The 11,027-nt window shown below is 38.8% G+C and overlaps 1 protein-coding gene across 8 annotated transcripts in view; it reads left to right on the forward strand.

Moving 5' to 3' along the window:
* The window catches only part of Gpalpp1 (GPALPP motifs containing 1), an 89,256-nt gene extending 84,265 nt beyond the window's left edge, over positions 1-4,991 (forward strand). For all 8 annotated transcript variants that reach the window (XR_015445868.1, XR_015445873.1, XR_015445871.1 and 5 more), the window contains one exon: positions 781-4,991. The gene's annotated coding sequence lies outside the window, so the exon portion shown is untranslated. The remainder of the gene's footprint in view (positions 1-780) is intronic.
* Positions 4,992-11,027: the final 6,036 nt, after the last annotated feature.

The raw sequence follows: 11,027 nt of genomic DNA on the forward strand, positions 1-11,027 counted from the left end.
AGGCAAAAATAATAAAGAATCCTCCAAAGTATAGCCAAATTGTTCAAAAGAAGCTTTTATTGATAAAATATGAACATTTGAAGTGAAAGTGCCTGTTCTTATTCTCTAATCTTGTTCCCAATAACCATTCATCCTGTTGATTTCCCTTCCAGCATCCAACTTGATTAAAATGGAAACAGGGGCCTGGGGTGTAGTTTAGTGGTAGAATGCTTGCCTTGCATGCATGAGGCCTTAGATTCAATCTCCAGCACTACAAAAAATAAAACCACAACAAAATAAAATTTAAAAACAAACAAAAAGTAAAAAAGGAACTGCATGGAGACACAGAGACAGGAAAAAATGCCGTCATTTGTGGAAATGAAAGCAGTCACACCTCAAGGTCAGAGAAAATGGTTGGTGGTGGGAGATAAAAGTCCAAACCTTATCGCTGATGGTCCTTTGCTAAGAAGTTTGGATCATCACAGACAACCTCTACACAGAGTGCCTCCTGTTGTGGACTGAATGGTGACCACCCAAAAGTATGGCCACAACCTAAGTTGTGAATGTGACTTTATTCTTTTTTTAAAATTAATTTTATTGGTACATTTTAGGTATACAATATAATGACATTCATCATTGGAAATCTGCACCTTTACATAATCTCTCTTGGTTCTTATTTGTGAATGTGACTTTATTTGGAAAGAAGGTCTTCCCAGATGTAATTAATTTAGAGATCTTAAATTCATATAATCCTGGATTATTCACTTTAACCCTAAATCCAATGGCAAATATCTTTAATAGGAGACAGAGGAGAAGACACAGACACAAGGGAGTTCAAGAGAACACAGAGGCAGAGATTGGAGTGATCCAGGCACAAACCAAGGAAGCTGACAGAGGCAAAGGACAGAATCTCCTCTAGGACTTCCAGAGGGAGCATGGACATTCTGTGAACAACTTGATTTCTGATGTTTAGCCTTCAGAACATAAGGGAATAAATTTATGTTGCTGTAAGCCACCCAGTTTGTGGTCACTTGTTACTGCAGTCCTAGGAAACCAATACCCTATCCCATATACTAGCCTTCATGGTGATCTGCTACTCATCTTTCACATCCAGCTCAAGTATGACATTCTCTGTGAAGACTTCCTGATGCTCCTAGGCAGAGGGAATGCCCTCTCCGCTCTTACCTTGTGCAGGGTTTTTCACAGCGTCTATCACATTTGCCACGGGGTTTCTCCCATTATCCTAATTTCATTATCTGGTGACACCCAGCTGTCTTTGTTCTTGGCACAATTCCTAAACTTTTCAGGAACTATCTTCAAAGATCACCAGACCCCTTTGCAAAGGTGAGACTAAAATCTTGGAACTCGGCCTCACACTGAAATGATCCTCCCACCCTCTCACACTTTTCTTACAAGAGTTTTGAAGTGAGGATAAAAACAAATTTAGATTTGTTATCTAAAGCTCTACCTGGAGCCATGTGCCCTATGTGCCTTTTTGCACAGCAGGGGCAACCTCTCCTTACCTTCTTCAACTCTTGCCATCAGAAATTGGCTCTCCTGGCTTTTCCTCACTGTGTTGCAGCAGCTCATGAAAGCTGCACAGCTGCCTTCCTGGGAGAAAGGCCAGAATTAATCATCTCACATCTCTAATAAGAGGTTCAATACATATGTGAGGCAAAATTGACACAAAAAGAATGGAATTTTATGAACTCTAAGAAATGATAGGTTCGCTTCCAAAATCCCTTTCTACTTTGCAGTGCTGGGATTTACTTCTCTGTCTTTCCCTGCCAGCTTCAGGGTCACTGGCTTCTGGAGCCTTCCTTTTAGAGTCCCCATCCCATCTGCTGACTCCAATTGCTTTTCCCTGCTGTCATTCTATTCTGTCTCAGGACTTATTCTGAAATGCAAGCTCTGCAGAGCAAAATGCCCAACATCCCTAGGTAGCTATTCATCTAGTTTGGATCATGAAAGTTCCCCAAAGGTTCATGTGTTAAAGGCTTGATCCCCAGCCCATGGCATTATTGAAGGTGGAGGAACCTTGAAGAGTGGTAGTTGGGAATGTTTGGAAGCCTAGCCCCTTCTTCTTCACTTTCCTTCCAGGATACCATGAGGTGAGCAGCTTCCTCTGCCACATATCACATGCTCTGACCATGATGTGCTGTCTCATTATAGGCCCCAAACTAATGGTACAACCCACCACTACTGAAACTTCCAAAACTTTGACCCAAAATAACCCTTTCCTGTTTTTAAGTTGATTATCTTGGGTATTTTGTTATAGTAATAGAAAGCTGACTAACATACCTAACCATTTCCCAGTTATAATCTTTCCTCACCCTGAGCAGCTTACCCACACATTTCACTCAAATATTTACAATGTTTTCCTCGATATGTTAAGGGAAAGAAATTTTCTTCATTCCCTGAAACATGCAAGATTTTCCCCAAAAATATATACACACTTCAAGAGAAGAAAAACTTGTATAAATATTTTAATACTAAATTTATTGAGACATCATGAGATTAGTACAAGTTACCTTTGTCCTCTACAATTACAAGGTGTGCTTAAAGTGGTAGCTATTAGCTTCTACTATTTATTTAGTGATGAACTGCTGCTTAGGTAACCTTTGTCATTGAGATTGCTGCACAACCATTTTCAATTTCTTCTCTAAGGGCCTGCAGTGTAATGGGTTTTCTGTGATATAGCACATTCTCAAAGGTTCTTCATACGAGTGTAACACTATTTTTAAAAATCATACTATTTTTCTTTTACTGAAGTGTGTATACATATTTTTTTGGCAGACTCTGTATAAAAACCTTTTAAAAAATAAAGTAATGTGTGACAATGTGATGTGCACCATACTCTGACAGAAAAAAAATTTTTGTTAAGATATAATGTGTTGATAGAATTAGGTATCAGAAAAATCTTTTAGGAAATTGACTTGCCAGTGTCTAAATATGCTTCCTTTTAGACCTGGAAATCCTCCTAGCAAGACTGTCCTTTGAAAAATCTCTTAGAAGTATACATGGATATATGCATAAGGTGCTGGTGTAATGGCAAAATACCACAGGGTGATTGTTTCCTAATAAATAAGAAAGTAGTTAAATTATAGTACATCCACACAAAGAGCACTGAGGCCTTCACAAAGAGTACCTTAGATGTGCATTTTCTGACCTGAAAGAATGCTTTTTGTCTATTGTGGAGGCTTGTCATCTATGTTAGAGTTTATAAATTTACTCTCACTACATTCAGATGAATAAGTAGAATGTTACTCTATTATATCCCAGTGTGGATCTGATCTTATTAATTCCCATCATTTGAATGTAAAAATTTATTACAAAACCATAATTTAAACCCAATCCAATGATCTCAATAATGGTTACCCTTTCTCTTCTTGTTTAACTCAAGCAATCACTCAACCTTACCTCTCTCTAAGAGGAGGATTGGGTCCGTGGGGAAGGGCGTGGTTTCGGTGACCTGTGGGGCTTGACATCCTTCCGTCCCTTGTGGGCAGGCTGGCCAGTGTCTGCTTAGGTGTGAAGTGTCCATTCTGAATCCCTGGGCCCTCTGCTGTCATCAAATTCTCCTTTTCCTCCAGCTGTCTGTACTCCACAAGTCAGCTGGGGTGATCTGTTTTAAAAATGTAAATCTAATCATGTTGCTCCTTTTGCATAGCAACCTTTAACACCTCCTCATGTCCACAACATTGAGGAGGCTTTGCATGTGTCACCCCTACTTTCTCTCCTTTCACAGCTGTACAATCCCTCCCTATCCCAAAGCACATGGTCTTTCTTTCAGTTCTTTGATTTTTTTTTTTTTTTTTTGTACTGGGGATGGAATTCAGGACCTTGCGCTTACAAGGCAGGCAACAGCACCACTGAGCTAAATCCCCAGCCTTCTTTCAGTTTTTTAAATGTGTGAGACTCTTGTACCTATCACACACTCATTTGTTCTTCCCTTTATTAATTCCTATTATTCCTCTCAATCTATTCCCCCAGCGTCTTTTTCCTTTATCTCCTTGACATCCTCAATTTACCTACTTATATGCCACACTAAATCTCTCTTTAAAGCCCTTATCACACTTATAATCTTACATGTATTGTGACACATTTGGTACCTGAAATATATCAGATGCTTAATAAATATTAGTTTCTCTTTCTCCTTTCTGATTTATAATTTAGTCCTGTATAGCAGGTTGGTGCTCCCTGAAGCAATTCCTATTATCCTGTCCGCTATTTCCCTCTGTAGATTAATAATTTAAAACTCAAGTTTATAAAGCAGCTGGGAGATTTTGGTTAAAATGAATCAGCTCCCCAAAGCCCAATTGCATATGTCATTGCAATGTGGTATTAGTTTCCTGGGGCTGCTGTAACAAATTCCCATAAACTTTGGATGGCTTAAAATTTTATTCTCTTAGAGTTTTGGTGGCCAGAAACCTGGAATCAAGGTGTCAGTAGGATCATGCTCCTTGCAAACTCTTTAAAGGAAGATCCTTCCTTGCCTTCTCCTTGCTTCTGGTTGCTGGAAATACTTGGTGTCCTTTGGCTTGAAGACAAATCACTCCAATCTCTGCCTCTATCACCACAGGGCATTTTCCCCATGTGTCTGTGTCTAAATTCCCTCTTATAAAGTTCCCAGTCATTGGATTAGGTCTCATCCTACCCATTGTGGCCTTACTTTCACTTAACTAATTCTATCTGTTAAGACCCCATTAAAAAATAAAGTCACATTTTGAGGTTCCAGGGGATAGGAATTTTGGAGGGACACTGTTCAACCTAATACAAATATCCATTTGTCATAATTAAATATGCCTAATTTTTAGGTTTGTTAATGTACTTACAGGCAAAGAAGAGACAGAGGATTCTTTTCTCTATGCTCAGCACTTGGGAGATGGTAAGAGATGATAAAGGCAAGGCATAGATCCCCAAACAAACTGACCTTTTCTTTAGAACCAAAGGTGATAGCATTTTGCTGACATGACAGTGTTGTCTTAATCCATTAAACTGGTATGACAAAATATCCTAGACTGGGCAATTTATAAACAGTATAAATCTATTGGCCACACAGTTTGGAGTCTAAGAAATTCAAGGTCAAGGTGCCAGCCAATTCAGTGTCTAGTGAGGCCTGTCCTTTATCTCAAAGATGGTGCCTATGTTGCATCTTACATGGCAGAAAAGGTGAACCAGCTCCCTCAGGGCTCTTTTTTTTGAGACAAGGTCTGCATGTGTTATTCAGGCTGGCCTTGAACGCATTTTGTAGCCCAGGCAGGACTCGAACTCATGGTGATCCTCCTGCCTCTGCCTCCTCCAAGTGTTGAGACTACTCCTGCCTCTGCCTCCCAAGTGCTGTGGCTACAGCTGTGCACCACCATGCCCAGCCCTCGGGGCTCTTTTACAATGGCACTAATTCCATTCTTGAAGAATCCACTTTCATGACCTCATCACTTCCCAAAGGCCTCTCCTTCCAATAGCACTGCACTGGGGTTAGGGTCTAACATGAATTTTAGGAGGAAAGAAACATTCAGAACATAGCAAATGTTTATGCCATATTGTTTAGTGGTTGTTTTCTTGTGTCATAGCTGTAAATTCACTCCCACTAAACTCAGATTTTCATATATAATGTTATTCTACTGCTTCCAATTGATGTATCTGGTCTAATGAACCCTGACCTATTACCACTGTTCTAGGAAACATTAAAAGAAAAAGCTGAAGGGCCGGGGATTTAGCTCAGTGGTTTCGCTGCCTGCTGCGCAAGCGCAAGGACCTGAGTTCGATCCCTAGTACCAAAAAAAAAAAAAAGAAAAGAAAAAGCTGAAAATAAATAAAAAGAATATACATCTTCACACTAAATACTTTTCTTCCTTTTTTGAGAAGAATAATTATTATTTGATTTTTTGTGGATTGAAGTTTTCAGTTTTCTAGCTGAGCATGGTGACACACGCTTGTGATCCCAGTGCTTGTGAGGCTGAGGCAGGAGGATCACCATGAGTTCGAGGTCAGTTTGGGCTACATAATGAGTTCAAGGTCAGCCTGAACTACAAAGTGAGACCCTGTCTCAAAAAGCAAACAACAACAACAACAACAAAAAAAGTTTTCAGTTGACTTCTTGGTTGCTTTAGATGGTTTTGTTTTTTTTGTTTTGTTTTTTGTTTTCTTTAACAAATCCCAGTGGGTAAGTATAGTCCTACTTGTATTACAAAAGAGAACCTCACAGCTCAGATGAGTGGCATGCTCTGGCTAGAGCTGGTGAGCAGTGGCTGAGGATGGGGGGTTCTATAGTCAGTTTCCTGTCACTGGGACAAAATACCCAACACCCACAATTTAAATGAATTTAAATGAAGGAAGGTTCATTTGCCCCACAGCTTCCTGTGGGTCAATCTAAAGTCAGCTGGCTCCAAGGCCAAACAGCATAGTCAAAGGGCATGTGGAGGAAGCTGTTCAGCCCATGGCAGCCAGGAACCAGAGAGAAAGAGAGGAGGGCCGGAGATAAGAATACACCCTTCCAGTCCTGTCCCCACTGACCACCTCGAGCCAGGCCCCACCTCCTAACAGCACATTCAACTCATGGGCGAATGATTGCAGTGGTGAGTATAGCTCCCCTCCAATGATCCAATCACCTTCCAAACACATGAGACTTTTAGGAGACACTTTAGACCTAAAGCATAAATCAGGTAATTAATATGCTCCCCAGAGATCTGCCCAATAAAGCAGGTTGTGAATCACCTGCAATCCTGTACTGTTGCAAGGTTTTTGTTCCTGGCAAGAGAATGACCTGTGTGCCCATGGAACCTTAAGGTGAATATTTCTTCCTGATGGAATTCCAGTGTCAGTGTTAGTCTGATACTTTTTTAATATACCATTTCTTATCATTCAACATAATGACTCTTTGGGATAAAAGAGACTTATGGCACATAACAGCCAGTTATAAAAGTCAGATTCTGGATTGAATCTAGGTTAAGAAATAAATCATAAAAAATACTTCTTGAACAATGAGGGAAAACTGACTGTGGACTAAGAATTTGCATAGTTTGGATCTTGAATGTCCTCCTAAGATCATTAGTCCTCAGGATTGGTGCTATGAGGAGGTGGTTAAACCTTTAAGGGGTAGGGCCTAATGAGAGATCCTTAGGTCATTGGGGGTATACCTCTGAGAGGAGTTGGCCTCTTCCTCCTATTTTGCTTCCTGGCCATGAGGTGAATGGTTTTTCTACACCATGCATTCTCACTACTATGTGACACCTTGCACAGAAGCATTGGGGATAAACAATTACAAACTCCAGAACTGTAAGCTAAAAGAAACCGTTTTTCTTTCCAAATTGACTATCTGAGATATTTATTATAGTGATGGAAAACTAACTAATACAGTAGTAGACAGCATTAAAGAATTACTAATTTTAAGGTAATAATGTTATTTCACCCATGTAGGAAAATGTTTAGCAGTGAAAATGAAAATAAACAAAAGAATTTTTGAAACATTTTTGTGTTCTGAAAATTGTTAACAATAGTTATTTGTGATGAAGGGGTTGGAAGCCAGACAATTTTTATCTTTTAGTTTGCATATTTTTCTATTGTTTGAACTATTTGCAACACACACATACTACATGATCATAATATGTATAAATATATACTAACTAATATACATATATACAAATGAACACTATTTGGCTATATATGTATGTATAAATGTATATGCACATGTATGTATGCAAGTGTTCAAGTGCTTGTGTATTGTATATATGTCATGTATGTATATAAAGAGAGACAGAGAAAGAAAGAGAATAAAGCAAATATAGTAAATTGTTAATGTTTGGAGACTATGGGTAAATGTACATAATAGTTCTTTGTATTATTCTTGCAACTTTGTGTAACAAAATGTTACCGCTGCCCCAAGATCCCCTCTCTATCCTCTGAAGAGATTGGAAATGTGGTTTCCTCAGCTGCAAAATACAAATAAATAATACTATTTATCTTTTGGTCTTCTGATGATTACATTGGACAATGTAGGTAAAGGGTGAAGCATGCTACCAGACAAAAAGTAAATTGGTCATGTTGCAAATTTTGAAAAATAGAACCCTCTTTAGCTAGTTTAAGCATGGAGGCGTTTACTGAACCTAAAGAAACCTCCAAACTTTTGAAAGGGGCAAAGCAAAAAGCAAAAACCAAGGCACACATGTCAGCGGCAGTGCTACATAATATTTAGGGAAAAGTCATTTGATTAGGCCTAGTTCTCCTGCCTACAGGCCAGCTATGGCATTTCAAGACATAATTCCATTTTGGCCTCCGGTCACAACTGAGACCTCAATGATCCGATGATGCTGTGATGCTCCAGGACAAGATTACACCAGTTGAAGACATCCTGGGAGAAACAAAATCTTCATCTACTCAGTTCCTCATTGTTCTTGGACTGTTACACTTTGTTTATCCCGATGTCCTGAACTCTCTGCAAGTCATTTGTTACATCTGTTTCTCCTGATGTACTGAAATAAAAGGCAGCACTGATCAGACCCAAAGTTCAGCTTCTTCTCAAAGTCTCATTTTTCTACCTTTCCTACAGGAAATTAATTAATAAATTAATAAGTTAATTAAATTAATTTAATTAATAAATAATAAATTAATAAGTTAATTCACCTTGTGCTGCCATGGCTCGCAGGAGGCTAGGACTTACTCCGGATGTTCTAGTAACGTCCCCTTTCCCTGTTCCCTACACACACAAAACAAAACACCAACCAAAGAATTGGTCTGCCAAGATAACAGCTGCTCCTGCCACCAACCACAAAATGACCACAACCACAGCTGCTGGCCAACTATGCCACTTCTACCTTCACCCTAGCCAGCCAAGAGACAATTCACAGCATGGCTCTCCAGATTCTTCCTTCCAAATCAAAGTTTCATGTGAGTTTATCAAATTCAGGAAGTCTCAAATACTTCTAACCTCTACCTGCAAAGGACTTTAAGAACATCACTTTTAATTTTCCAGGCTTTTCTCTGCAAAAGTGATACCACCAGGTGGTTGCAATGTCTGCAACAGTCCACAAGTCCATCTCTGAAACTTCTTTCTACACTTAAGTTTCCAAACAACAAAGTACCTGCTCAACATAAAACAATTGTCTAATGTACAAACAAAAAATGCCCTAAAGTGGAAAGCTCAAAGTCATATGAATACCTGCCTTTATCTCTGGGGGATTTTTATTCCTTTTCTAAATTAGTTCATATTCTATAACCTGTGGATTAAATCAAAATCTAACCAAAATCAATACATATACAATGTTTTGGGGGAAAGGAAGGCATTGAAAGGAAAAAACATTCTAATATGTGCAAAAATATATACCTAATAAAAATATATATATACCTAATAAATAGAGCTAACAGATACAGATATTGGCTGAATTTTTATTGACCAACTGCTAAAATCAGTAGTTTGAGAAGGCAAGATCATAGGTAAGCATTATCAGCAAATGATGAACATCTAGAATATAAGCATAACCTGGCACTTCAATTATAAAACTTGATGTCCTATTTAAAAGTTATTATAGTACAGAATAGCACTGGCCCCTGAATTGTCCCTGTGGTCACCATACTGTACATTAATGTTACTAAATTATCATTTTCCAATGAAGTTGGAAGAGTAGCAAGACTTTTTTCTAGCTTGCCTGTAGAATCTTTGGCAGATGGAGATGTTACCACTGAAGTATTTAGCTTTCCTTCCTCTTGTTTCATAACTGACTAAAGTAAAGACTTATTTTCAGCTCCTGGTCTTGAAGATCAGTAGATCACGATAATGCAATTTCGCCAAAGCAATCTCACAAATTGAAGTTCTGTGCACTGCTTGAAAATGCTTTCTGCATGTTTTCAGAAGCAGACTTAAGACTGTAATGATGATTTGTGTGCTTCTATTTCTAATATTTTAGCATTGCAGTTTCACTCAACTACTTGAGAAAATTTGTCCTTAAATTTTGAAAGTAGACATGTTTTAGAGGAAATATAATTCATCTGACAAGTAGAAGCAAAATGTGTTTTGAATAGTTCTGTTTTCTCCCCCGTGTTTTTCTCTTCTTCATACTTTTTCTAATTTGCATTATGCATGGGTCATGAATAATTGTCATGGTCTATGTCATTTTGAAGGTAATTTTGCTTCTGAAATTTTGAAGTTGCAAAGTTGATGTTATACTATAAAATTAATACCTGCTCTCATAAAATGTGAAGAAATCACTACTAAAACTTTAAAACATAAAAATAGGTGTTAGGGTGTTGTTCAGTGTAAAATGTGTACTTAGCATGCGTGAAACTCTGGACCTGATCTTCAGCAGCACATAAGCAAGCGAGCGAGTGAGCAAGTAAACCCATAGTTTAAATTAATTGAATATAAAAATTATATAGATTCTAAAAGAGAGCACTTTTTCCCACCCTTATCCTTTGGTCCGTCATAGAAGAAAAATATGATAAAAAGGGAATAAATACAGTGAAAATACAAATGATGGCAAGGCAGACCCAAGAGTGCTCTATCCAGACATTCACCCATTGAGGAAGATGACTTGAGGAAACACAGCTGGGTGTTGACACTGCTGTTAAAACTGAGTGCCTGCTTAAATTTTGAGTCTTGGGTGCCTTGTTTACCTCAGCCTAGGTTGAGATTGCTGTTTCCATCAGCTTTCATGTGGCAAGCTCAGAGTGGTCTTCTATGGGGCTTGTGACAGGACAGTGTGACCCTGCAACAGGGACTGGGATGTACTACTTGGTAAATAAAGGGTTGGTAAGACTGGGGGGTCTGCAAGGAGTGAAAGCAAGGAGAAATCAAAGCCAAACTCCCCAAGAGCTCTATTTTCTCCTGTCTTCTTCTCTCCAGCAGTCTTCCATCCTGCTCCAAAACAGACTCATCTCTCAAACCACATGTATAGTTGCTATTGTGCGGCTTTCAGCATCCTCTCTTTTAAGGCAGGTACCCTGTTTCCTCATTTTATATATTCTCCTTATTAGTGTAGACAATTGTGGAGCATATCTTCTGTAATGGTTTGGATCTAGAATGTCCCCCAAAAGCCTCATGTGTTCAGAGGTGG

The sequence above is a fragment of the Heterocephalus glaber genome, unplaced genomic scaffold (genome assembly GCF_053883595.1).
Source record: "Heterocephalus glaber isolate CG9 unplaced genomic scaffold, H.glaber_assembly_v1.0 deba00001666, whole genome shotgun sequence".
Classification (NCBI taxonomy): Eukaryota; Metazoa; Chordata; class Mammalia; order Rodentia; family Bathyergidae; genus Heterocephalus; species Heterocephalus glaber.